This window comes from Argopecten irradians, chromosome 15 (assembly GCF_041381155.1).
Source record: "Argopecten irradians isolate NY chromosome 15, Ai_NY, whole genome shotgun sequence".
Lineage (NCBI taxonomy): Eukaryota > Metazoa > Mollusca > Bivalvia > Pectinida > Pectinidae > Argopecten > Argopecten irradians.
In genome coordinates, this window is record NC_091148.1 from 13516501 (window position 1) to 13542433 (window position 25933).

General features: G+C 37.0%; 1 protein-coding gene across 4 annotated transcripts in view; it reads left to right on the top strand.

Annotated features, from left to right (window-relative positions):
- Positions 1 to 25933, top strand: part of LOC138309030 (nuclear receptor coactivator 3-like) — a 153260-nt gene that overhangs the window by 83884 nt on the left and 43443 nt on the right. Inside the window, exon 1 of one of the 4 annotated variants that reach the window (XM_069250128.1) lies at positions 14179 to 14432. The exons of the other annotated variants lie outside the window; for them this stretch is intronic. The gene's annotated coding sequence lies outside the window, so the exon portion shown is untranslated. Of the gene's footprint in view, positions 1 to 14178; positions 14433 to 25933 lie in introns of those variants that run through there. 4 annotated transcript variants of the gene reach the window in all.

The window sequence follows — 25933 nt, forward strand, 5'->3', positions numbered from 1 at the left end:
CCACCTCATCTCTCCCCTGTACCCCCACCAACCAACCCACCTCATCTCTCCCCTGTACCCCCACCAACCAACCCACCTCATCTCTCCCCTGTACCCCCACCAACCAACCCACCTCATCTCACCCCTGTACCCCCACCACCAACCAATCCACCTCATCTCACCCCTGTACCCCCACCAACCAATCCACCTCATCTCTCCCCTGTACCCCCACCAACCAACCCACATCATCTCTCCCCTGTACCCCCCACCAACCAACCCACCTCATCTCTCCCCTGTACCCCCCCACCAACCAACCCACCTCATCTCTTCCCTGTACCCCCCACCAAACCAACCCACCTCATCTCTCCCCTGTAACCCCCCACCAACCAACCCACCTGATCTCTCCCCTGTACCCCCCACCAACCAATCCACCTCATCTCTCCCCTGTACCCCCACCAACCAACCAACCTCATCTCTCCCCTGTACCCCCACCAACCAACCCACCTCATCTCTCCCCTGTACCCCCACCAACCAACCAACCTCATCTCTCCCCTGTACCCCCCACCAACCAACCCACCTCATCTCTCCCCTGTACACCCCACCAACCAACCCACCTCATCTCTCCCCTGTACCCCCACCAACCAACCCACCTCATCTCTCCCCTGTAACCCCCACCAACCAACCCACCTCATCTATCCCCTGTACCCCCACCAACCAACCCTCCTCATCTATCCCCTGTACCCCCACCAACCAACCCCTCATCTATCCCCTGTACCCCCACCAACCAACCCACCTCATCTCACCCCTGTACCCCCCACCAACCAACCCACCTCATCTCTCCCCTGTACCCCCACCAACCAACCCACCTCATCTCTCCCCTGTACCCCCCCCCCACCAACCAACCCACCTCATCTCTCCCCTGTACCCCCACCAACCAACCACCTCATCTCTCCCCTGTACCCCCACCAACCAACCCACCTCATCTCTCCCCTGTACCCCCACCAACCAACCCACCTCATCTCTCCCCTGTAACCCACCAACCAACCAACCCACCTCATCTATCCCCTGTACCCCCACCAACCAATCCACCTCATCTCTCCCCTGTAACCCCCACCAACCAACCCACCTCATCTCTCCCCTGTACCCCCACCAACCAATCCACCTCATCTCTCCCCTGTAACCCCCCACCAACCAACCCACCTCATCTCTCCCCTGTACCCCCACCAACCAACCCACCTCATCTCTCCCCTGTACCCCCACCAACCAACCCACCTCATCTCTCCCTGTACCCCACCAACCAACCCACCTCATCTCTCCCCTGTACCCCCCACCAACCAACCCACCTCATCTCTCCCCTGTACCACCCACCAACCAACCCACCTCATCTCTCCCCTGTACCCCCACCAACCAACCCACCTCATCTCTCCCCTGTACCCCCACCAACCAACCCACCTCATCTCTCCCCTGTACCCCCCACCAACCAACCCACCTCATCTCTCCCCTGTACCCCCCACCAACCAACCCACCTCATCTCTCCCCTGTACCCCCACCAACCAACCCACCTCATCTCTCCCCTGTACCCCCCACCAACCAACCCACCTCATCTCTCCCCTGTACCCCCACCAACCAACCCACCTCATCTCTCCCCTGTACCCCCACCAACCAACCCACCTCATCTCCTCCCCTGTACCCCCCACCAACCAACCCACCTCATCTCTCCCCTGTACCCCCACCAACCAACCCACCTCATCTCTCCCCTGTACCCCCCACCAACCAACCCACATTATCTCTCCCCTGTACCCCCCCCCAACCAACCCACCTCATTCTCTCCCCTGTACCCCCACCAACCAAACCAACCCTCATCTCTCCCCTGTAACCCCCCACCAACCAACCCACCTCATCTCTCCCCTGTACCCCCAACCAACCAACCCACTTACCTCTCCCCTCTACCCCCTCCCCCCCCCCCCCCCCATTCTCCCACTCAACCCCCACTAAAAACAAAATTGATGAATGAACTAAAACATTGATAAAACACTGATGTGACAATATATAATGAAAAATATTAAAATGTTATAAGCATGACCCCTCCCTACCACAACCTCCATTAGCACCACCTCCCACAAACACAATTGGTGAATATGACACTAAAACATTGATATAAACGTGAATAGGTTTTGCTAAAACACACTGATGTGACAATATATAATAAAAAAAATATTGAAATGATATAAACATGACCCGTTACCACCATCACCAACAAACAAAATTGATAAGTAATAGAGTCTATTCTGAACCAAAAATGTTAAGAAGTGACACTAAAATAAAATTTGTTAAAAGCAATATCAGTTCAGGAACCAAATGGCTTGTACACATCGGTTCCAGGAGGAACAAATAAAGAGCTGTGTATTATTTACTGTGCTGGGACCATTATATACCAACTTGGAATCTGACAATACATTACATATCATCAGACTGATTGATTCGCCATAGATCGTCCACCTAAGTAGGTTTGGATGTAGCGTGGCAGTTGTTCAATACAACTGTCGGAAATACTGGCGACACATTGGTGCACATCCCGGAGACTTCATAGATATAGCGATTTAGGCTCCACTGCTTACAGACAGCTCCAGGAGAAACGTTGGAGTCATTTTACTGATACTTCCAGGCTAGGAGGAATTTCAGGGATAGGGTTTGGAATAGAAAATTTTAGTGGCATAATTCAGTAGAAAATTTAATCTTCCATGAGCAGACGGACACGTTGGAGTCGGTTTGCAGTTGCTTTTAGGTCCGGAGAAGTTTCAGAGATAGGGTTAACATTTGGAATAGAAAATTTTTATTCTTCTTATAGAAAGAAAAATTGGAGTCACTTTACGAGTGATGTTAGATCTAGAGGAATTTCAGTGAAATGCTTCAGAATAGAAAATTCAAGTGGAGTTATTCAAGAAAAAATGTTTTGTTGTTTGTTTCTTTGAACTTTGGTAATAGGTTGGATGGAGATCTGGGTCAGATGTTGGATGGAGATCTGGGTCAGAGTTGCCATAGGTTGGATGGAGATCTTGGGTCAGAGTTTGGAATAGAAAATTTCTGTGGAGATAGTCTATACACCTGTATATCCTCTGTTAGTTAGTTAGTTAGTTAGTTAACGGTGTCAGCTTACAAGTATTAAGGATTTTAAAAATAATGAGCTTCAGAGAAGATGTTGACAATAGCAAGTTTCTGTGAATCAGTTAATCTCTAAAATGCTTAATAGAGTCTGTGAGTTATTTAGTTGCTTTTGGTTCAAAGTCTAAGTCTGAGAGAACGAATCATAGAGAATGTAGGCAGAGGCTAACTTCAAATGGGGGGAGGGAAGAGGTTAATATAGGTGTTCAAGGAAAATCTTTCTTTCTTTCTTTTGATTCTTATATCTTGGTGTAGCCTGGCAGGGCAAATGAAAAAATAACTATTCACATTTGAACCAAAAATCAAACTCCTAAGTCTACGTCCCCCTGCCCCTCTCCCACTTACTTTATCGTGATATAAACAGTGGTTTAAGTGGTGTACCCTTGACAGATAACAGTATGAATTACGTATAACTCATCGATTACAGAGGTGTCATTAAGTATGTCATAAAAGATGTGTCATTAATATTGATTGTATTTGATATTTTAAGCCGAAGTTAAAAATTGTGATTGTCACTATTGTATGTATTGACCTATATGCACCGACTGGAATATAACGTTGAAGTCGACCATATTAATTTTCAGCAATGCACTTCCTATATTATGTATATGCCCACTCAAGTTTTATCCATAGATCTCTTAGAGATTAAAAAAAAATTGTTAAAAGACCACAATTTTCGTTTAGGTCAATTAAGTTTTTACACAAATTTAGTTAATTTACCAAGTGTTGTTCATCCCCTGTAAATCAAATAAGACGTGCCGAAGCAAAGGTATGATTAGTCTAATTGTGTAATTGAGGGGGGACAACATTGTCAGAGGAATGCATGGAATCAACACACCCCATGAATTGAATTTCCTACTTTCTACATTCCATGAGTGATGACTTCACCCATTCACCCCCCAAAGACACATTTGGACTCTTCTAAATCAAAGACTAGACCGGTCCATTATGACTTTTCGGGGGTGAATGAGTTAATTTTCTGTGGATTGATTAGTGTTTTTGTTGATTGTTTAATTAACTTTAGGTAATTACACAGGTACCATCTGGAAAAGTAGCTTCCTATTCAATTACCATGCACTCTGCATATTCCTCAAGATTTGTGATGGGACAAGAGGACCCCTTCTTAAGTCAGATAGTGTAATTGTATGTTTAGTGATTGCGAATTTTTTAAATATTCATTTCGCTCTTCTGAGACAAAATTTATGATGTTCTAAATGAACAATGAAATGATTGCTTTGTTCTAATGATATAACCATGGTAGATTTATTAATGCAGTAGATCTCATTTTATAATGAACATACTTTTAACAAATTTATGGTTATAATCGCGTAAGGTAGGAATTGGAAATTTCAGAAAAGATGGTGGTTAACAAAAACAACTATGTACATCTCTGCTATACAACTCTGTATTTGCATATTACAGAGTTATCCGCCCTTGTGGGTAGGTATTGATTGTGACGTCGTGTATTTGAGAGCGAAACGTCATACTTTTCAGAGAAAACGATGTGAATTGCGCTCACAAAATAATAACGTAACAATCGATACCTACCCACAAGGGAGCTAACTCTGTATTATGCAAAGACGTAATAGGGTAATTGTGATATTTATATATAACAAATTATGCTTATAACAAAGTAATGTCACAGAACTGTATCACATAAATATATATCACCGTGCATTATCACTTTCCAGTGAAGTTTCAGCAAGGTGTACATGTGATGGCATAGTGGTTAAAGTGTTCAGAATTTTACAACTAAATTTTTATACCTCCTGCAACGAAGTTAAGGATGGGGGATATACTGGAATGGGTTGTCTGTCCGTCCGTCCATCTCTCTGTTCGATGCAGACACAATTTTGTCCAGCGAACTCCTAAACTACTGGCATAGATTTAGATTTGGTACACAGAACCCTGACATAAAAAGGAGTTGAGTAAACTATATAGGGTTCTGTAATGTCCCTTATTAAAGGTGATAATACTAAATTTTTGCAGAGGGGGGGTATTAGTTGTCCACTTTGGCGACAGTTCTAGTTACCTCTTGGCCGGGAGTACAAGATCCAAATAGAGGAAGTTTGGAGACTTCGTCAGGAACTGACTGAAGGTGATGGCTTTTCTTTGGGAACTCCAAAACCTGGCACATGTTAAAATGCTGACCCTAGCAATTAATTTGACATAAAACAAAATATAGATATGATTAGGAATATGTATCAAGAGATTAAACTATTGGGAATAGTCAGTGATTAAAATGGACGATCCATAACCAGCATGATTTCATTTTCCTTTTATATTTGATTTTACTGCCATATATAACGTAACCACCATTGTTGGTGCAGGTTCCCTTGTTGGTGCAGGTTCCCTTTCCATACCTATGTATACCGCCACATAATTTGTGATTATTATACAGTGATTACATATGTGTTCTTTTGATGAATACTTAGTATAATTACGCCTCCACATGTGAATATTCCATGCATTAATTACAACACGACTATCTCACTCAGTGGTAGTAAGAAAAATCTATCTCTTTATAGTGCTTCTAAAAAATCTACACTCTCCATATTAGCTATTTATATAATTATGCTCTAGGAAAAGTTATATTCTATATGAACGCCCTATTCAATGATTGTTAGAAAAAAATATTTTTCTGCTAGTGTTCTTAGCATCCTACTCAGGAAGAAAACTTGCATAAATGCTCTCAGAAAAGCTACCTTCTACATAAATATCCCATTTAGTGGTTGTAAGGGGAAAAAAACCCTAAATTTCTGTTAATGCTCAAAGCATCCTACTCTGTGAATTGCAGGAAAACCTGCAAATGTATAGACTCCTATTTGTGCTCACAGAAAATATACCTTCTACAACAATCTCCTACTCAATGATTGTAAGAAAAAAAGCTAGACTTTATATAGATCTCTTAGAAAAGCTCCCTTCTATTTGAATGTCCCTCTCTCAAATTGAATGTAAAGTTTTTTTCCCAATCAGTGCTCACACCAAAACTTTCTTCTACGTAAATATCCTGCTGAGTGATCATAAGAAAACTAGACTTCTGCTTGCTCTCATCTCCCATTCAGTGATTGCAAACAAAGTTCTGCTCCCAGCAAAGGTCTATTCTATTTGGGCATCTTGCTCAGTGATTGTTTTATAAACAGATAAAAAAAAATTCTCTACTTTGCCAGTGAACTGTTAAATAAACAGAGATAAACAAGCTGTTTGATACTTTTATAGGAAATGATTTTAATGTGTGATTTGTAAAAATTAATGAATCATAAAATCTAAGGAACTACTTTTGTAGAAATCTTCGTCAAGTTAATAACAATTAAATAGAAATTAAGATAAAAATCTTCCATATTTCTTTAATAGGAATTATAATTACTAAGCCTTGTTTGAAGTGCCAGTCAAAAAGTCACTAAAAAATTTTCATAAAATCAATAGTACTATTAAAAACCCTTGTTTAAATGCCATTGTTTTCTTTGATGGTGGATCTAAACTAGAGCGGACTTGTACAAATGTTCCTTTCTTTAATTGCCATCAATGAAAAATTCTTGTAAACAAGTTTAGTTACCCAGTCAGATCAGAAGTTCTCTATAAACAGCTTATCAATTGTGAATTCAAACACCAAAAAAATTCAACTTAATAATTAATGAGATGAAACTGCAATAGTCTCAATCATATTGGAGGTAAATTCATCGCTAGCTGAGATTAAGTCATTGCTTTTTGGCGGGGCCTGTACAGTTGCTAAGTTAAAAATAAACATTTTAGTGACAAATAAATAGTTGTCTTAACCTTCTGCAAAAAAATCTTGTCTAAAAATAAATGTACACAATTTTCTTTGAACGCTCAATCTTTATTCCCACATGGGATATTTACATAAAAGGTATTTCCTGAGCTTCCTTTCACAGAATGGGCAGTTGTTTTTAATTCTTTATTCACAAAATGCTGTATACACTTCTTTAAGGTGTTTTAACAAAACCTCTACAATGCGAGCAAACTTAAAGAAACGTTGAATACCCTTTGCGAGGCCCCACCACTGTATAGCTTTACAACAGTCAAAATATGGGGCCGACTGGGGCATAAATGACAATTGTGTTTTCTGGACAAAGGGGGATTATTTTCTCCCTTGCTTGATCCTCTTAGTTTCTTCTCCATGCATGCATTGATTTTGTTGTAATAGCTGGACGGAATTAGCTGTAGAGCGATTGGGCCCCCTTGACAGCGAGATCGGGCGGTGGGAGTGACGAGTATAGTGTTGGTCCCCTGTGATACGTAAGACTTAAGGGTACTTCAGGTAGTCCCTGTGGAAACAAAGGCTTTGGAAAGACGATCATTAGAAGGCCAACACTGAACCTCTTCTCACTTAAGGTTTCTTCTTATTAAATCAAAAGGAAAGCTGACAAAAATGATAATGAAATCTCAAGGATAGAATAGATCAAATTTATATGAAATAAAAATTGTGATAATTAAAGATCTGCCAATTTCCGTTGGTTTCCTGAAATAATCAGTAAACTGATACCTTGGGTAAATTTTTAGCTGGAGCAACATTTACAAGGATATTGATACATCAGTTTCAAAAAGAGAGAGAATTTTTTTTAATAAGATTAAAAGCCACTAAACTTTCATGCAGCTAGCAAAAGCGGTGTCTTTATAAAATGGTAACTGAATTGATCAGCTTCCTATTACTTGACTCATTCACCCCTGAAGACACATTTAGGCTCTTCTTAATCAAAGAATAGGCCAGTCCATTATATAATTTCAGGGATAAATGAGTTAAATAAAAAATATTGTATTTATTGAAGATGCAGCTACACTTCAAACACATAAAAAAACAGAGCAGTATTTGAGAGGAAACAATTTAATAAAAAAAAAATGACTGAAAAAAAACCCCGAAATATTTATGAAAGATTATCCTCGCTCAGTTTTCATGCAGCTAGCTGAATTAAGAGATGTCTTAACTTCAGTTTACAAACACCCAGGCACTGTTATACATCAGTGGAAATTGTTTCTTTTCTTGTTGTGCTGGGATATCTTTAAGTGTTTTAGCAGAAATACAGAGCCGTCCGCCTGTGTGGCATGGATGATTGTTCTGGCAGTTAAATTCCATTGTGGTAATCCTCGGATCTGCGTTGGTGTCAGACGCAGTTTCTGTAATTACAGGTCTAGGGTCAGTTTGGCCATCGTTAGGGCCAGCTCGTACTGACATCCATTGGCCCAGGTTATGGACGAGGTCACCAATAAAGCAGGCGGTCATTTCCATGGTGAAGAAATCCTTGAGAAATTCTCAGCGAATAGCTGCAGTGCCGTACAATGTGAAATCGACAGGTGTGCAAGCTGTATCAAATGCATTAACAATTCTAGAAGGATCTGAAGAGGGATTCTTTCAAAAATGTAATGTTTTTTTCGATTCGTTTTTTCTGAAGAAAGAAAGGAATAAATATAATGTTCTGGTGTTTATGCATGTGCTGAAGTCTCTTGTCTAAAATGGCTATATGCTAAGGGCTTGTAAGACAATGAATGTCGGTTTGAGTTGATCACAATCTGTCCTGACGATTTAGATTCTGGGAGCCAAAGATGCCCCTCCCTTTTCCTGGACCTCGTTGATAATTTCTCCCCCAATTTCTCCCCTTGTTTTTGAGGATAAGTTTCAAAGAGAGAGATACGTACTGTGCTGTGTTTTTATTTCCTTGACCATTACAGTAATAGCTGGGCTAGCCGTGCTATGGATAATTTAGAAAGAGTTTCAAACTTTAAACGAGCAGACGACACTAAAATGTTGTTGGATAATGATGAAGGTGGAGTTTCAGGTGACTATAACTTACCTACAGTAAAAGCACAGAGTCAGGTCTGATTTCCTTGGACAAAGGTCAAAATGTTTTCTCGGGACGAAGTGAATGTGAACAGCAATTTAACACTCGGCGCTTTCATGACGTCATGAACAACAACGAGGATGTTTCAGGATGTTTAATTCAGAATTGAATACCTGCAGGGTGTTTGTCTTAGCTGAACACTCTTATGGTGATTCACCTTTGGAATTTATTTTGGCCCAATCACAGTCAGGGCTGTTGGTCAAAAGTGACCGGTGATTTACTCGTTAAGTAGTTTATTACTCACTTTAATGTACCTTTAATGGATTACAAACAATTTCTAAAGAATTTTTTTTCTTTAGAAAAATCAACTGTCAAAATGTGGAGAAATTTTCAAAAGAAACTTTCTTGATACTCGGGGATGGTTAAAGTTATCAAGAAATGTGGAGAAGTTTTCTGAATACGTGACCAAACACAAATAGCCTGAACAATAAAAAGGAAGGTTCTAATTATAGTCCTGTGGTCAGCGATAAATATTTTGAATTGACCATTGGTCATCTCTAAACTGACCACAACAACAAAAGGTATATAACTTCAGAGAGAAATATGATCCTACACACGTTGTTACGACAGCCAGACACTGACACTGACTGTCCACCGGTCAGTCCATACCGAAGGTATGTACACCTGTACTGACTATGGTCACTTACGATATACCTGTAATTATGTTTTACCTGTAATTCAGACCTGTCGCGATAGAGTGCTCCGGGCCAGTCAAATAGCGATAGGATTTATGGGTACTTGCATTTGGTTTTAGACAGTCTATGTACAGTAGACAATACTACGGAAATTACAAAGAGGCTTTATAAACATGTATGTTAGCTAGGCATTGACCAGTCTATATGTGTGTACTGTGTATACAGGTATTAAGGTGTGAGAAATAGCCAGACTTTTAAACGTAATTGGGACTTTAAGTGATTTATCGCTAATCTTGTTATTGGTGAAATGAATTCAGTTTAATGCTTTGCACAAAACATAGAACAGCTTTAAGACACAACTATCGCTATACACATTTAGTCCTGGATCCAAAACAACTTATCATAGAGCTTTTGAACACATCCATGAGTTTTGCTTAATTCTGTGTGATTTTATTGAAAATTTTCTTGACATCAGTTTATGGAAGCTTAAAAAATCAAAGGAGGCATTTATGCCTAAATACATCAGCTAATACTTGTTTAATTCATAACAAGTTCTTATATCAAAATTACAGATTGATTCAGACATTTTATAACAACATGAAATCCTTCGTCTTTTAGCCACAATAATGGCTAAATGGTTAAGATGCCCGACATTTTGCCACTAGTCTTCTAACTCGATGAAATGATTCATGTAACTTGACATTCTACCTTAGCACTTTATTGCCTGGTAACCATAAGCCATATACCACAAGCCCTCCATCTCTCGAACACTGAACTTAGATTGTTAACATGCTTCGACAGTCTACCACTTGTTCTCTCTCTCTCTCTCAAACACAGAACGCAAATTTAAATGTGCATCGACAGTCTACCACTAGCCCTCCCTCTCTACATTCTACCTCTAGCACTCCCTCTCAACATTCTACCACTAGCCCTCCCTCTCAACATTCTACCACTAGCCCTCCCTCTCTACATTCTACCACTAGCCCTCCCTCTCTACATTCTACCACTAGCCCTCCCTCTCGACATTCTACCACTAGCCCTCCCTCTCGACATTCTACCACTAGCCCTCCCTCTCGACATTCTACCACTAGCCCTCCATTTCTCCAACACTGAACTTAGATTGTTAACATGCTTCGACAGTCTACCACTAGTTCTCCCTCTCTCAAACACAGAACGCAAATTTAAATGTGCTCCAACATTCTACCACTAGCCCTCCCTTTGACAAACACAGAACTCAAATTTTAATGTACTTCGACATTCTACCACTAGCCCTCCCTCTCTCAAACACAGAACTCAAATTTTAATGCGCTTCGGCAGTCTACCACTAGCCCTTCCTCTCTCAAACACAGAACTCAAATTTTAATGTGCTTCGACATTCTACCACTAGCCCTCCCTCTCTACATTCTACCTCTAGCCCTCCCTCTCAACATTCTACCACTAGCCCTCCCTCTCAACATTCTACCACTAGCCCTCCCTCTCGACATTCTACCACTAGCCCTCCCTCTCTACATTCTACCACTAGCCCTCCCTCTCGACATTCTACCACTAGCCCTCCCTCTCGACATTCTACCACTAGCCCTCCCTCTCGACATTCTACCACTAGCCCTCCCTCTCGACATTCTACCACTAGCCCTCCCTCTCGACAGTCTACCACTACCCCTCCCTCTCGACATTCTATCACTAGCCCTCCCTCTTGACATTCTACCTCTAGCCCTCTCTCTCGCCATTCTACCACTAGCCCTCTCTCTCTAGGCCTGAGTTTAAGGCCCAGTGTTGCCAAGTACTGTCTGAAGCTCAGTGTTCTTCTATTCATCAGCAAAACAGGCTATTAATTGGCCATAGCTGTTAATTAGAAAGGAAAACGCTAATTATCAAAATCAAGGACACACTTCACGCTAAAACTTCAATAAATACAGGATCTTACATGTACACTCATGGCTATGTAGTATGAAGTTTATCAAACAAGTTCAATGATTTGATACGCCACAAGAAGCCTTTTGCTGGAATGTGTTTCCGTTTACGAGACAATCATGCGACATCACATATAGATTATGATGTCAAAACAACATGTGACGTCACAATAGTGCTGTTACACATGTGTCTTATATAATTACGATATTTATGACATGGCCATATGACATGACTGGACGGCCTGTTATGTGATAAATGTGATTATACTTAAAGCAGAACTGATGAAGTTATATATATATATATATATATCAATTTATGCATGATGTTACCCTAAGTTATGTCTGTTGCCAGTTTAATTGATATTGTGTTTTTATGTTCCTTTATTTTTCTGTCTTTTCAGGTAAGTAGCAGACATATTAGGCTGATAAAGTTGTAGAACGGAGGATTGTGAAGACGGAGACCCAAAAAATTGATTATCAGATTTTGATCTGCTGCTCATCACTGGTTTGTTTTAATATAATGAAGGGCAAGGTCACTAATGTTAACAATGTTTGTTGAGTTTACAATCCAATGAACAACGATGTTTGTTGGGTTTACCATTCAATGAACAACGAGGTTTGTTGGGTTTACCATCCAATGAACATCAATGTTTGTTGGGTTTACCATTCAATGAACAAAGAGGTTTGTTGGGTTTACCATTCAATGAACATCAATGTTTGTTGGGTTTACCATTCAATGAACAACGACATTTGTTGGGTTTACCATCCAATGAACATCAATGTTTTTTTGGGTTTACCATTCAATGAACAAAGACGTTTGTTGGGTTAACCACCCAATGAACATCAATGTTTGTCATGTTTACCTTCCAATGAACGAAGACGTTTGTTTGGTTTACCACCCAATGAACAACGACGTTTGTTGGGTTTACCATCCAATGAACATCAATGTTTGTTTGGTTTACCACCCAATGAACAACGACATTTGTGGGTTTACCATCCAATGAACATCAATGTTTGTTGGGTTTACCATCCAATGAACATCAATGTTTGTTGGGTTTACCATCCAATGAACATCAATGTTTGTTGGGTTTACCATCCAATGAACATCAATGTTTGTTGGGTTTACCATCCAATGAACAACGAGGTTTGTTGGGTTTACCATCCAATGAAAGAGGTTATCAATGTTTGTTGGGTTTACCATCCAATGAACAACGAGGTTTGTTGGGTTTACCATCCAATGAACATCAATGTTTGTTGGGTTTACCATCTAATGAACATCAATGTTTGTTGGGTTTACCATCCACTGGACATCAATGTTTGTTGGGTTTACCATCCAATGAACATCAATGTTTGTTGGGTTTACCATCTAATGAACAACGACGTTTGTTGGGTTTACCATCCAATGAACATCAATGTTTGTTGGGTTTACCATCCAATGAACATCAATGTTTGTTGGGTTTACCATCTAATGAACAACGATGTTTGTTGGGTTTACCATCAAATGAACATCAATGTTTGTTGGGTTTACCATCCAATGAACAACGAGGTTTGTTGGGTTTACCATCTAATGAACAATGACGTTTGTTGGGTTTACCATCTAATGAACAATGACGTTTGTTGGGTTTACCATCTAATGAACAATGACGTTTGTTGGGTTTACCATCCAATGAACATCAATGTTTGTTGGGTTTACCATCTAATGAACAATGACGTTTGTTGGGCTTACCATCTAATGAACAATGATGTTTGTTGGGTTTACCATCCAATAAACAATGATTTATGTTGAGTTTACCACCCAATGAACAACAAAGACCATTGTGAGATAAAACTAGCTGTTGTCTACCAATTAATAAAATGTAAGGGTGATTTTGCATGCAATTCAGGGCAATAAGCTTAAAATGTATGCATTGATCTCTGAAGATACATCTGAAAGAATCTTATTATGAGCTGAATTGTAGTTCTTGATAAAACTTTAGAGTTACTGAAAAATTAATATTTAAAAATTACTTTACAAATTAAGAATACCACTACAGCATAGACCAGTCCATTTCTCTGCTTCATTAGATAAACTTGAGTATTATGTTTGCTGATCATGAGAGCTAGCTCATGGCAGGTAATATTAACATCGTCCTTGAAATAATTGTACAGACAGATATTAAACCCCAAGTTAACAGATTTATACATGTATAAACAAAATGACATTTAGCCAGATTTTGTCTTGTAAACAGTATGCAAAGACAAAATTGAAAAAAATAAATAAAACTGAAAATACAGGCAATTGATAGAATTGTTTCTGTATGAAGTGTTTAAATCTGCTAATTAACTACCTGTCAAAATGTCCATTAAAAGTTGAAACAGTTTTTAAAAAGGCAAATAATTTCATTGCTTGGAGTTTAGTGATAAACAATTCTTTGCTAAACTATCTTAGGACCAGGGACTTGGTTATATAAATTTATATGTTAAAACATTTCAGGACGCAGGGACTTGGTGATATAAATTTCTATGTTATTATGTGTGCAATGACTGCCTGACTAGCTGTAGGAGTAGCAGGTTATATGCGGTGGTGACAAGTCCCCGTGGTAATACAGCATGTCAAAGTCTAACCAGCAGTTTGTTTACAAGCCCAGGCAGTTAAATTTAGACATTGCGGGGACCTTGAACAATCATCTGTGTTCAAGCGATTGAGATAGACTCAGAGATAAGGGTCCCTTGTATTCAGTCACACAAGGGAGAGGTGTCGTATTTGTCAAGATTTTTTGGAGGTTTTTCATTCAACAACTGTTTAAAAAAATGTGAGAATTTTCATGTGGGAAAAAAAATATGGAGTATTATTCACCCTAGGTGCATGTGTGATACAAAAATGGAGCTAGAATTTGGCCCTCAAAGTACAGGTAAGTACAGTGTATAATGTTTACTTGGGGTAGATATCAGGTGTATTAAGATTTACAGGTGTATGTTTTTAATCAACCATGTAAGGTACTGTAAGGTAAAAAATGCAATATTCTACTGGACAGACACTGATTTATACTGACTAAATATTGTATTATATACTGACCAGGTACTGTGTTATACTGACCAGAAACTGTATTATACTGACCAGGTACTGTGTTATACTGACCATATACTGTGTTATACTGACCAGATACTGTGTTATACTGACCAGATACTGTGTTATACTGACCAGATACTGTGTTATACTGACCAGATACAGTGTTATACTGACCAGATACTGTGTTATACTGACTAAATACTGTATTATATTAACCAGATACAGTGTTATACTGACCAGATACAGTGTTACCGGATACAGTGTTATACTGACCAGATACTGTGTTATACTGACCAGATACAGTGTTATACTGACCAGATACTGTGTTATACTGACCAGATACTGTGTTATACTGACCAGATACAGTGTTATACTGACCAGATACTGTGTTATACTGACTAAATACTGTATTATATTAACCAGATACAGTGTTATACTGACCAGATACAGTGTTATACTGACCAGGTACCGTGTTATACTGACCAGATACAGTGTTATACTGACCATATACTGTGTTATACTGACCAGATACTGTGTTATACTGACCAGATAAAGTGTTATACTGACCAGATACAGTGTTATATTGACCAGATACAGTGTTATATACTGACCAGATACAAGTGTTATACTGACCAGATACTGTGTTATACTGACCAGATAAAGTGTTATACTGACCAGATACAGTGTTATATTGACCAGATACAGTGTTATATTGACCAGATACAGTGTTATATACTGACCAGATACAATGTTATAATGACAAGATAACGTGTTATACTGACCAGATATTTTGTTATACTGACCAGATACAGTGTTATACTGACCAGATACAGTGTTATACTGACCAGATACTGTGTTATACTGACCAGATACTGTATTATACTGACCAGATACTGTGTTATACTGACCAGATACTGTGTTATACTGACCAGATACTGTGTTATACTGACCAAATACTGTGTTATACTGACCAGGTACTGTGTTATACTGACCAGGTACTGTGTTATACTGACCAGGTACTGTGTTATACTGACCAGATACTGTGTTATACTGACCAGATACTGTGTTATACTGACCAAATACTGTGTTATAAGGACCAAATACTGTGTTGATCTGACCAGATATTTACTTTACTGATCATATATGTACTTTACTGTGTCTAAAAGCTTACATGCACATATACAATTTAAAGATGATTGAAGAGTGATGAAAGCTTGCTGTAATACACGATACCTTATTATCATGCAGTTATAAGTTATTAGTATATATTGCCTTAGGTATTGATTTATTATAAAACAGTTTAAGAAAACACAACATTGAACTGTAATTATATGGTATTTAAGAAAACACAACATTGAACTGTATTATATGGTATTTAAGAAAACACAACATTGAACTGTATTATATGGTATTTAAGAAAACACAACATTGAACTGTATTATATGGTATTTAAGAAAACACAACATTGAACTGTATTATATGGTATTTAAGAAAACACAACATTGAACTGTATTATATGGTATTTATGAAAACACAACATTGAACTGTATTATATGGTATTTAAGAAAACACAACATTGAACTGTATTATATGGTATTTAAGAAAACACAACATTGAACTGTATTATATGGTATTTAAGAAAACACAACATTGAACTGTATTATATGGTATTTAATGAAAACACAACATTGAACTGTATTATATGGTATTTATTTAAGAAAACACAACATTGAACTGTATTATATGGTATTTAAGAAAACACAACATTGAACTGTATTATATGGTATTTAAGAAAACACAACATTGAACTGTATTATATGGTATTTAAGAAAACACAACATTGAACTGTATTATATGGTATTTAAGAAAACACAACATTGAACTGTATTATATGGTATTTAAGAAAACACACAACATTGAACTGTATTATATGGTATTTAAGAAAACACAACATTGAACTGTATTATATGGTATTTAAGAAAACACAACATTGAACTGTATTATATGGTATTTAAGAAAACACAACATTGAACTGTATTATATGGTATTTATGAAAACACAACATTGAACTGTATTATGAAAACACAACATGAACTGTATTATATGGTATTTAGAAAACACAACATTGAACTGTATTATATGGTATTTAAGAAAACACAACATTGAACTGTATTATATGGTATTTAAGAAAAACACAACATTGAACTGTATTATATGGTATTTAAGAAAACACAACATTGAACTGTATTATATGGTATTTAAGAAAACACAACATTGAACTGTATTATATGGTATTTATGAAAACACAACATTGAACTGTATTATATGGTATTTAAGAAAACACAACATTGAACTGTATTATATGGTATTTAATGAAAACACAACATTGAACTGTATTATTATATGGTATTTATGAAAACACAACATTGAACTGTATTATATGGTATTTATGAAAACACACAACATTGAACTGTATTATATGGTATTTAAGAAAACACAACATTGAACTGTATTATATGGTATTTAAGAAAACACAACATTGAACTGTATTATATGGTATTTAAGAAAACACAAATTGAACTGTATTATATGTATTTATGAAAACACAACATTGAACTGATTATATGGTATTTAAGAAAACACAACATTGAACTGTATTATATGGTATTTAAGAAAACACAACATTGAACTGTATTATATGGTATTTAAGAAAACACAACATTGAACTGTATTATATGGTATTTAAGAAAACACAACATTGAACTGTATTATATGGTATTTAAGAAAACACAACATTGAACTGTATTATATGGTATTTAAGAAAACACAACATTGAACTGTATTATATGGTATTTAAGAAAACACAACATTGAACTGTATTATATGGTATTTATGCTGGTGATTATAGTTTATGGACGCATAATGATTTTAACTTCTTACTCAAATCTTTTCCTCTATTCATCTCCGCATTTTTATAAAAACGGAACGTTTTGGCACAGTTAATTATCTCTTGTTTACGGTCCCTCTCTGTATTTTATAAAGTGCCAGTTTAGGTAAAATAGAACCATAGAATATGAAGTTTAAAAATCTCAACACAACTGGGCACTTATCCAGGGTTTTACAAGGCCGAATGTACAATATATAATAACAATAGTATTCGTAAAGGTTTGCCACAGCTAGGGGCTATATATAATAGTTAGCCACACACCTATACGCTTACATAGGTGTGTAAATCTATATAGCATTATCACGTTACTAGTACAGCACTTGGATTTATGACACTGTGCAATTATATTTATATGCATACAATCTCAAAAATAAAAATAAAAATCTTCTATTCTAGAGTTATCTCCCTTGCAGGCAGCTATTGATTGTGATGTCATTACTTTGTGTGTGAAAATTACGTTACTTTTTCTGACACTCATGTAATCACAACATAACAATAATCAGTATGTATACACACAAGGGCAGATAACTCTGTAATATACAACTACAATGTTGGCTTGGTATCAAAGTATAAAACATCAGTATATGATATATTCTCCCCTTATCTCAGTGTAATTAGCCTGCTATCGAGTCAGATGAGAAAATTTATAGAAGACATCAATGTAATTATCATGATTTACTGAGGAGCCGTAAATCTGTGCTGATTGACACGGTATGTGAGAAGTTAAATCATCTGTAGAGTTAATGGCCTGTGAAATTATCAGATCATAGTAACTTAGGTAATCAATAATAATGTATAGTAAGGTTTTTGTGACATCATCACCATGTGTGTGTGGTTGATATGACATCATCGCAATATGTGTATGATAGATATGACATCATCACAATATGTATATGATAGATATGACATCATCACAATATGTGTATGATAGATATGACATCATTACAATGGTTGTATGATAGATATGACATCATGTGTATGATAGATATGACATCATCACAATATGTGTATGATAGATATGACATCATCACAATATGTGTATGATAGATATGACATCATCACAATGGTTGTATGATAGATATGACATCATCACAATATGTGTATGATAGATTTGACATCATCACAATATGTGTATGATAGATTTGACATCATTGCAATATGTGTATGATAGATATGACATCATAACATTATCTGTACGATAGATATGACATCATCACAATGTGTGTATGATAGATTTGACATCATTGCAATATGTGTATGATAGATTTGACATCATTGCAATGGTTGTATGATAGATATGACATCATCACAATGTGTGTATGATAGGTATGACATCACAATATGTGTACATCTAATGACATTATCACTATATGTGTATTGTTGGTATGACATCATAACAATATGTGTCATGTGTTAAAGTGTGAAGGTCTATCATAAAGTGTAACAGGTTATTTGATCAATGTAAATAATCACAAACTAAACTCCACCTGCTGCCGAACAACAATATCTGGTATAGATATATTATACCCAATTTGTCTTCGCATTCCACTACACATGTCTGTGTTTTAGGACCTACCATTTAATGAAGCATTCCCCAAGGATAACTTGTTGCAGAAGAATTCAATTTCTGTTAAAGCAATCAACACACTAAACTTGGTGAGCTGTAACATTAAAGTCAAAGTTGTATTACTTTAAGGTGCTTTGAAATATTCAATCTATAAACATAAAGAAATTTTGAAGAGAAAAAAATGTTAGAAAAAAAATATTTGCGTCTTTGAACTATTTGTAGTTATTCACTGTTTTAGTCCTGAAGAATCATGTTAACAAGGCAACGGTAGGCACATTGCTTTATAATACTTAGGGATATTCCAAGTTTATATCTGTTCAGGTGCACAGTCAACTTTATGGCCTTCCCACAGGGGACATAACTCACCACACCAATTCGTTTTATTTTCCTGCTTGCGATATGAATGTACACCAAACGCTATTGCAAGTCACTTAGCATTACTTCTCTGCAGTCTTCACTGTTATAATGAATTTTAATCGGGACTAATAAAAAAATCTGCCTTACTTGTGATATTTATATGTCTGCTATCCTCAGGAGATTCACATAGATGCATTAAATACATCCACGCCTGATGAATATTTGTAGTGGTTGTGGCTTGAATATTACGAGCTGGACAATTTAATACCACAGTGAGGCTTAAAGAGAATCGTAGCTTGTTTTAGGAGCAGGAAGGGAATTGTGGACTCTCGATCTGTCAATATGTCACACCTGCTTAAAGAGAACAAATGACATTTTATTATCTTGTTGTATTGTTTTAATACCTCCGAGAAGAAGTCTGCATAAGTGTGGATTAATAATGAAATAATGATTGGCGATTCCAATATAAAATGTTATCAATCATAATTCAAATAAAAACTGTGTAATAAGTTGCTGATATTTCGATTATCGTTCTCTGGATACAAATGGAAACTGAGATTAATTCAGGGGCATTATCTAGTTATTGCTGCATTATAATGGTTAGACATGATATAGTACCAATGTCAGCAACTAAACAATTGTCGACCCCTAAGTATTCAGCTATTGTTCTGTAAACTATCACCCCTGAAGACACATATAGACTATTCTACTACCAGGACTGGAACGGTCCATTACAGAATTTCAGGGGTGAAAGACTTAGTAGTTGACACCAGGTGACAAGTATCATATTCAATTCAAATTCAAGTTGAAATTATTGATAACGATTAAATCGCAGAGAATGTATAATTTATCTTAATAGGGTTAGTTTGCTCTTTGGTATTCCAGAGTTATCTATGCCTGTTTCACTAACCGTGCGTTCCATTTGCAGATACGAACCAGTTGTATCGATACAAATCTGCTGTATCTCAAACGGAATGTGCCTTACCAGCAGAACTGTACCGATACAAGTGTTTCGTTTTCAGACCACTTGGAATCAAGATGGCGGACTCGAGATTTTTCATTTGTCATCAAAATGTTTTCTTTGTTGATAACAAGACAGAGAGTATCTATAACCGATGAAATCACATGTATTATTTGTTTCAATTTATGCCAAAACTATTTAGGCATTACTATTATATCCATGTTATTGTTAACACATAAAATACTTGGCTTTTATATTCAAAGTGTATCTGTCATGCCGCCATCATGGAAGAACCGAAAACGCGTTCCATAAGGCAGTGCCGCATCACTTTAGTATGACTTCTTTTGTCAGACTCATAAATAGTATAGACGACTCATGTTTTTTCTGAATTTAGACATCTGTTATCTAAATGGATAACATGAATAGATAAAGTATTAATTCTAAGTGAAATTAAACTCCAGTCTAAACACAAGTGTTTGTACTATTGCTTAAGATTAGAAGTCTTGCAATACCCTGAAGCTTCTGGGCCAAAAACATAACATCGCTGTCTGAATTAAGCTTAGACCATTGTATATGCATTGTACTTTAAATACAAGCTATTTCCTGTATGTGTTAGGCCCAACGTTCTTGTATTTAAAAACAAAAACAAGAGATAAAAATAAAATTGGACAAACACTCAAGTTCTGCATGTTTTATCAGTTCCTGTTATTTATGAGTTAATATTTTCTTAAATTAGTTGATGAGTTCAAAAATAAAAAAAAAATAAAAGAAAATGGGCCAAGATGCCACCTTGTCTGAAGGCTAATGTAAACAAAGTAAAGCAAATACAATTTTCTTCCAGGGGTTTTGAATATGTTTTCTTTTTGCGTCTCTTATTTCAAAGAAAACATTTTGTGGCCAAATTAACAGATCATAGTTTCAGATCCATGGAGATTAATTTTAACCCATTCAACCCGGAAGACATATTTAGACTATTCTAGTTCAAAGGCTGAAATAATACATTTTGGAACTTCAGGGATGTATAGGTTACAGGTAATGGGGCAAGTTTCTTCATGCAAGTGTCAACTTACAATCATTAACTGTTACATCAGAAGGCAAATTACAGCATAAATCTTTGCTATTAGACTTTGGTATTAAAGTTTGGAGATTTTTATATGTTAATATTAATGCTTTCAATTTGATAATCCTGCACAAATCAAGATTGCTAGTTTTTGGTGAGTGGTGACTTATTGTAGATAAATATAAGTTCAAGTCCGAAACATGAAAAGACATTGTAAGCTTTGAAAACCTACTGATGCTAATTTCTTATGAGGTATTGCATAACCTTTCCTCATGTTTTGAATTAAAATGAAAGATTTGATGTGAACATCCTTGACATTGTGACCTTAGAATAACTTAATGTTGGCAGGTTTCTGTTTAAAGGAAAAATATTTATGCATAAAGAGACCAGTTGCTCCAGAACACATGTCTTCAGCTTTGAATTCAGGAGTGGTAGAATAACAACATCAGTATATAATATGACATACCAGGTATAGGATTAAATGTCTAAACATGTTCCGTGTTGAATGACCTGTACATTTAAAGCTTCATAAGAATTTTCTGTTTATTTATACATGTACATGCTATGAGAGGGTATTTATTGATTATTATTAAGATTTTTAAAAACAACAAAGCTCTATCTCAAACCGTAAAAATTGTTTGAAATTTGAAATGAGCATGTAGGACTTGTGTTAATTTCATTACATATTTCTGACACAATTTTTTTTTCTGCAGTTTTATTTAAGAAATTTTAATTTGTAATACATATGTGTGTAGCTACTTCAAAGACTAACTATTGATTTGAATTGCTAGACATTTTAACTGATCTACACATGTCCATGAATGATTCAATGATTTTATTAAGCCGATAGCCATTCAACATGTTTGAGGTAAGAAATACGTGTCTGTCCTTGACAATCATATGACACGTAGGAGTTTTCACCAAGGATATGCTGCAGGTCTAGGAGTTTTCACCAGAGATATGCTGCAGGTCTAGGAGTTTTCACCAGAGATATGCTGCAGGTCTAGGAGTTTTCACCAGAGATATACTGCAGGTCTAGGAGTTTTCACCAGAGATATACTGCAGGTCTAGGAGTTTTCACCAGAGATATACTGCAGGTCTAGGAGTTTTCACCAGAGATATACTGCAGGTCTAGGAGTTTTCACCAGAGATATGCTGCAGGTCTAGGAGTTTTCACCAGAGATATGCTGCAGGTCTAGGAGTTTTCACCAGAGATATACTGCAGGTCTAGGAGTTTTCACCAGAGATATGCTGCAGGTCTAGGAGTTTTCACCAGAGATATACTGCAGGTTAGGAGTTTTCACCAGAGATATACTGCAGGTCTAGGAGTTTTCACCAGAATACTGCAGGTCTAGGAGTTTTCACCAGAGATATACTGCAGGTCTAGGAGTTTTCACCAGAGATATATGCTGCAGGTCTAGGAGTTTTCACCAGAGATATCTGCAGAGTCTAGGAGTTTTCACCAGGATATGCTGCAGGTCTAGGAGTTTTCACCAGAGATATACTGCAGGTCTAGGAGTTTTCACCAGAGATATACTGCAGGTCTAGGAGTTTTCACCAGAGATATACTGCAGGTCTAGGAGTTTTCACCAGAGATATTGCAGGTCTAGCTAGAGTTTTCACCAGAGATATATACTGCAGGTCTAGGAGTTTTCACCAGAGATATACTGCAGGTCTAGGAGTTTTCACCAAGGATATGCTGCAGGTCTAGGAGTTTTCACCAAGGATATGCTGCAGGTCTAGGAGTTTTCACCAGAGATATACTGCAGGTCTAGGAGTTTTCACCAGAGATATACTGCAGGTCTAGGAGTTTTCACCAGAGATATACTGCAGGTCTAGGAGTTTTCACCAGAGATATGCTGCAGGTCTAGGAGTTTTCACCAGAGATATGCTGCAGGTCTAGGAGTTTTCACCAGAGATATACTGCGGTCCCAAGGTGTTTATCTCTTTAACATGCATCTAACATAGACAAATATCTACCTGTTGTTAACCTGCCAAACATCTCACTACAGTTAGTTTTGTTGTACTTAATTACATCAGTCCAACAGCACTGTAGTACATACACAGTACATACTCAAGAAAATTTGTAGTAGTACATTTACCGATTTATGCAGTATTCATGATACTGTGTATATTTAACTGTAGTTTTGAGTGTCCTGGGCTGGGGTTGGGGGAAGGGGGACATGAATGTGAAAATGTCTGAAAGGGTCAGGAAGGTTTTCTCTCAGGGTACTCTGGGTTTCCTTCCTGACTCTAAAGACCCCTCACATGCTTATATCCGGGCTAGATTTGTATAACTTAATTTGTAATTGATGTAAAATTAAGTCTTTAACAAATTCTAAAACAAATTGAACTAATGGATACTGAGAATCTGTTTGAGATACCGAAATGACATTAGTAGGTACAGTTCACGGTTGGTTAGTCAACAGTGATTAGAATGACATTATATTTTGATGTGAATTTTGTGATGTCAAAAACCCCGGAAAGTGAGACTGATCAACATTAAATCATACTTTACCCACATCGCTTTGGTATCTTGAAACCTCCATATTCAGATTTGGTATTTTTTGTGCTGTAGTAATTCATGAAACCTATGTATGGAATATTGTTCAGGACTGCACGAGGTTCAATGTTTTCTCATGAAACCTATGTAAGGACAATGTTTTCTCATGAAACTAGCTATGTATGGAATATTGTTCAGAACTGCATGAAGTTCAATGTTTTCTCATGAAACCTATGTAAGGACAATGTTTTCTCATGAAACTAGCTATGTATGGAATATTGTTCAGAACTGCATGAGGTTCAATGTTTTCTCATGAAACCTATGTAAGGACAATGTTTTCTCATGAAACTAGCTATGTATGGAATATTGTTCAGACTGCATGAGGTTCAATGTTTTCTCATGAAACTAGCTATGTATGGAATATTGTTCAGAAACACATCAATGTTTCAACTTTCTCTCCAAACCGGGTACTCACCAAGCAGTTATTCAGTCATTTAAAATGTCCACATGTCAAAAGTTCAAAACACAATTGCATGATTGTTGCTATTTATATATTAGTGGCAGGTCATAAAGAAAATTTATGCTTTTAAATGTCCACGAACAGTTGTGATTATTATTTCAAAAATCATACAAGAATTTTTTTTTAAGATTTGTTCTGATAGTATACTTTTACTGTTGAGTGATTTTAACTCATTCACCCCTGAAGACACATTTGAGATCTCCCTATACAAAGGTTGGAACAGTTCATTATGATTTTTTAGGTGTTAATTAGTTAATTAATTCACCATTGTGTACAATGTATTTTATTTATGAGAGAACTTTTTTAAAAAAGTCTTTAATATTCCGTCTAGCTAAGCTAAAATTGAAAAACTGCAGAATGAATTTATCATGTAGGTGATCAAATGTGTATAAATTTTATTGAGAAATAAGGTAGATCGCTTGTATCTACTTGAATTAAGTTGGCTAGGTGCAATATAAAGATAGAAATGTGGGAATTTATCAACAAAATAAGATAAGGCCCTGAATCTAATGAAGAAGTAAATGCTGTTGTAATCTACAACTTTAGTTCCTGTTTTGCCAAAAGATGGTTCCAACATCTACATTTTTACAAAATCATTGATGTTAAAAACAGAAAGTAAATGGTTTTTGTGCATGTTAAGCTTCCTCTTAATGCTTATAGATATTTGAGCCAAAAACATTTTCATGTTGATAAATTTTATAATCAATCTTTCAAAGAAAAAACCATAATGTTGATGCAAATATGTATTTGAATACTGAACCTTTATTTGTATCCCTGGCTATTTCCACTTTCACACTCTCTTCTTTCTCCCTTTTTTCCCCATATCTTGCCTTCAATCATTTAGCTGTGGTCCTATCAGTGTGTTCCAGCTGGAAACCCAGGAAACCTAGTCGATGGTGTGAGCAGGCAGTATTGCAGCTCTGAACAGATAAGGAAAGGGTTATCATTTCCCATGCTTGTAAATCACCAACTTCTACTTGCATTCACTGCACATCTCACCCAGACTCTCTAAATCTTTACGGCCAGTTCTGCTCCTGCCATTCCATTACTGTTGCAATGTTTCAAATGTTGTGACATTACTGCTTTGTCAATAAAAATGCATCTGTTCCACTGTGGTATTGTGGTTGTTATGACAACAGAATAGTGCACATCAATACAGGGGCTCACTCACTGACTAAATCTGTGTATACAGTCCTACACAGTGATTACATTACTGGAGTACAGGGGTTCATTCACTGACTAGATCTGTGTATACAGTCCTACACAGTGATTACATTACTGGAGTACAGGGGTTCATTCACTGACTAGATCTGTGTATACAGTCCTACACAGTGATTACATTGCTGGAGTACAGGGGCTCACTCACTGACTAGATCTGTGTACACAATCCTACACAGTGATTACATTGCTGGAGTACAGGGGCTCACT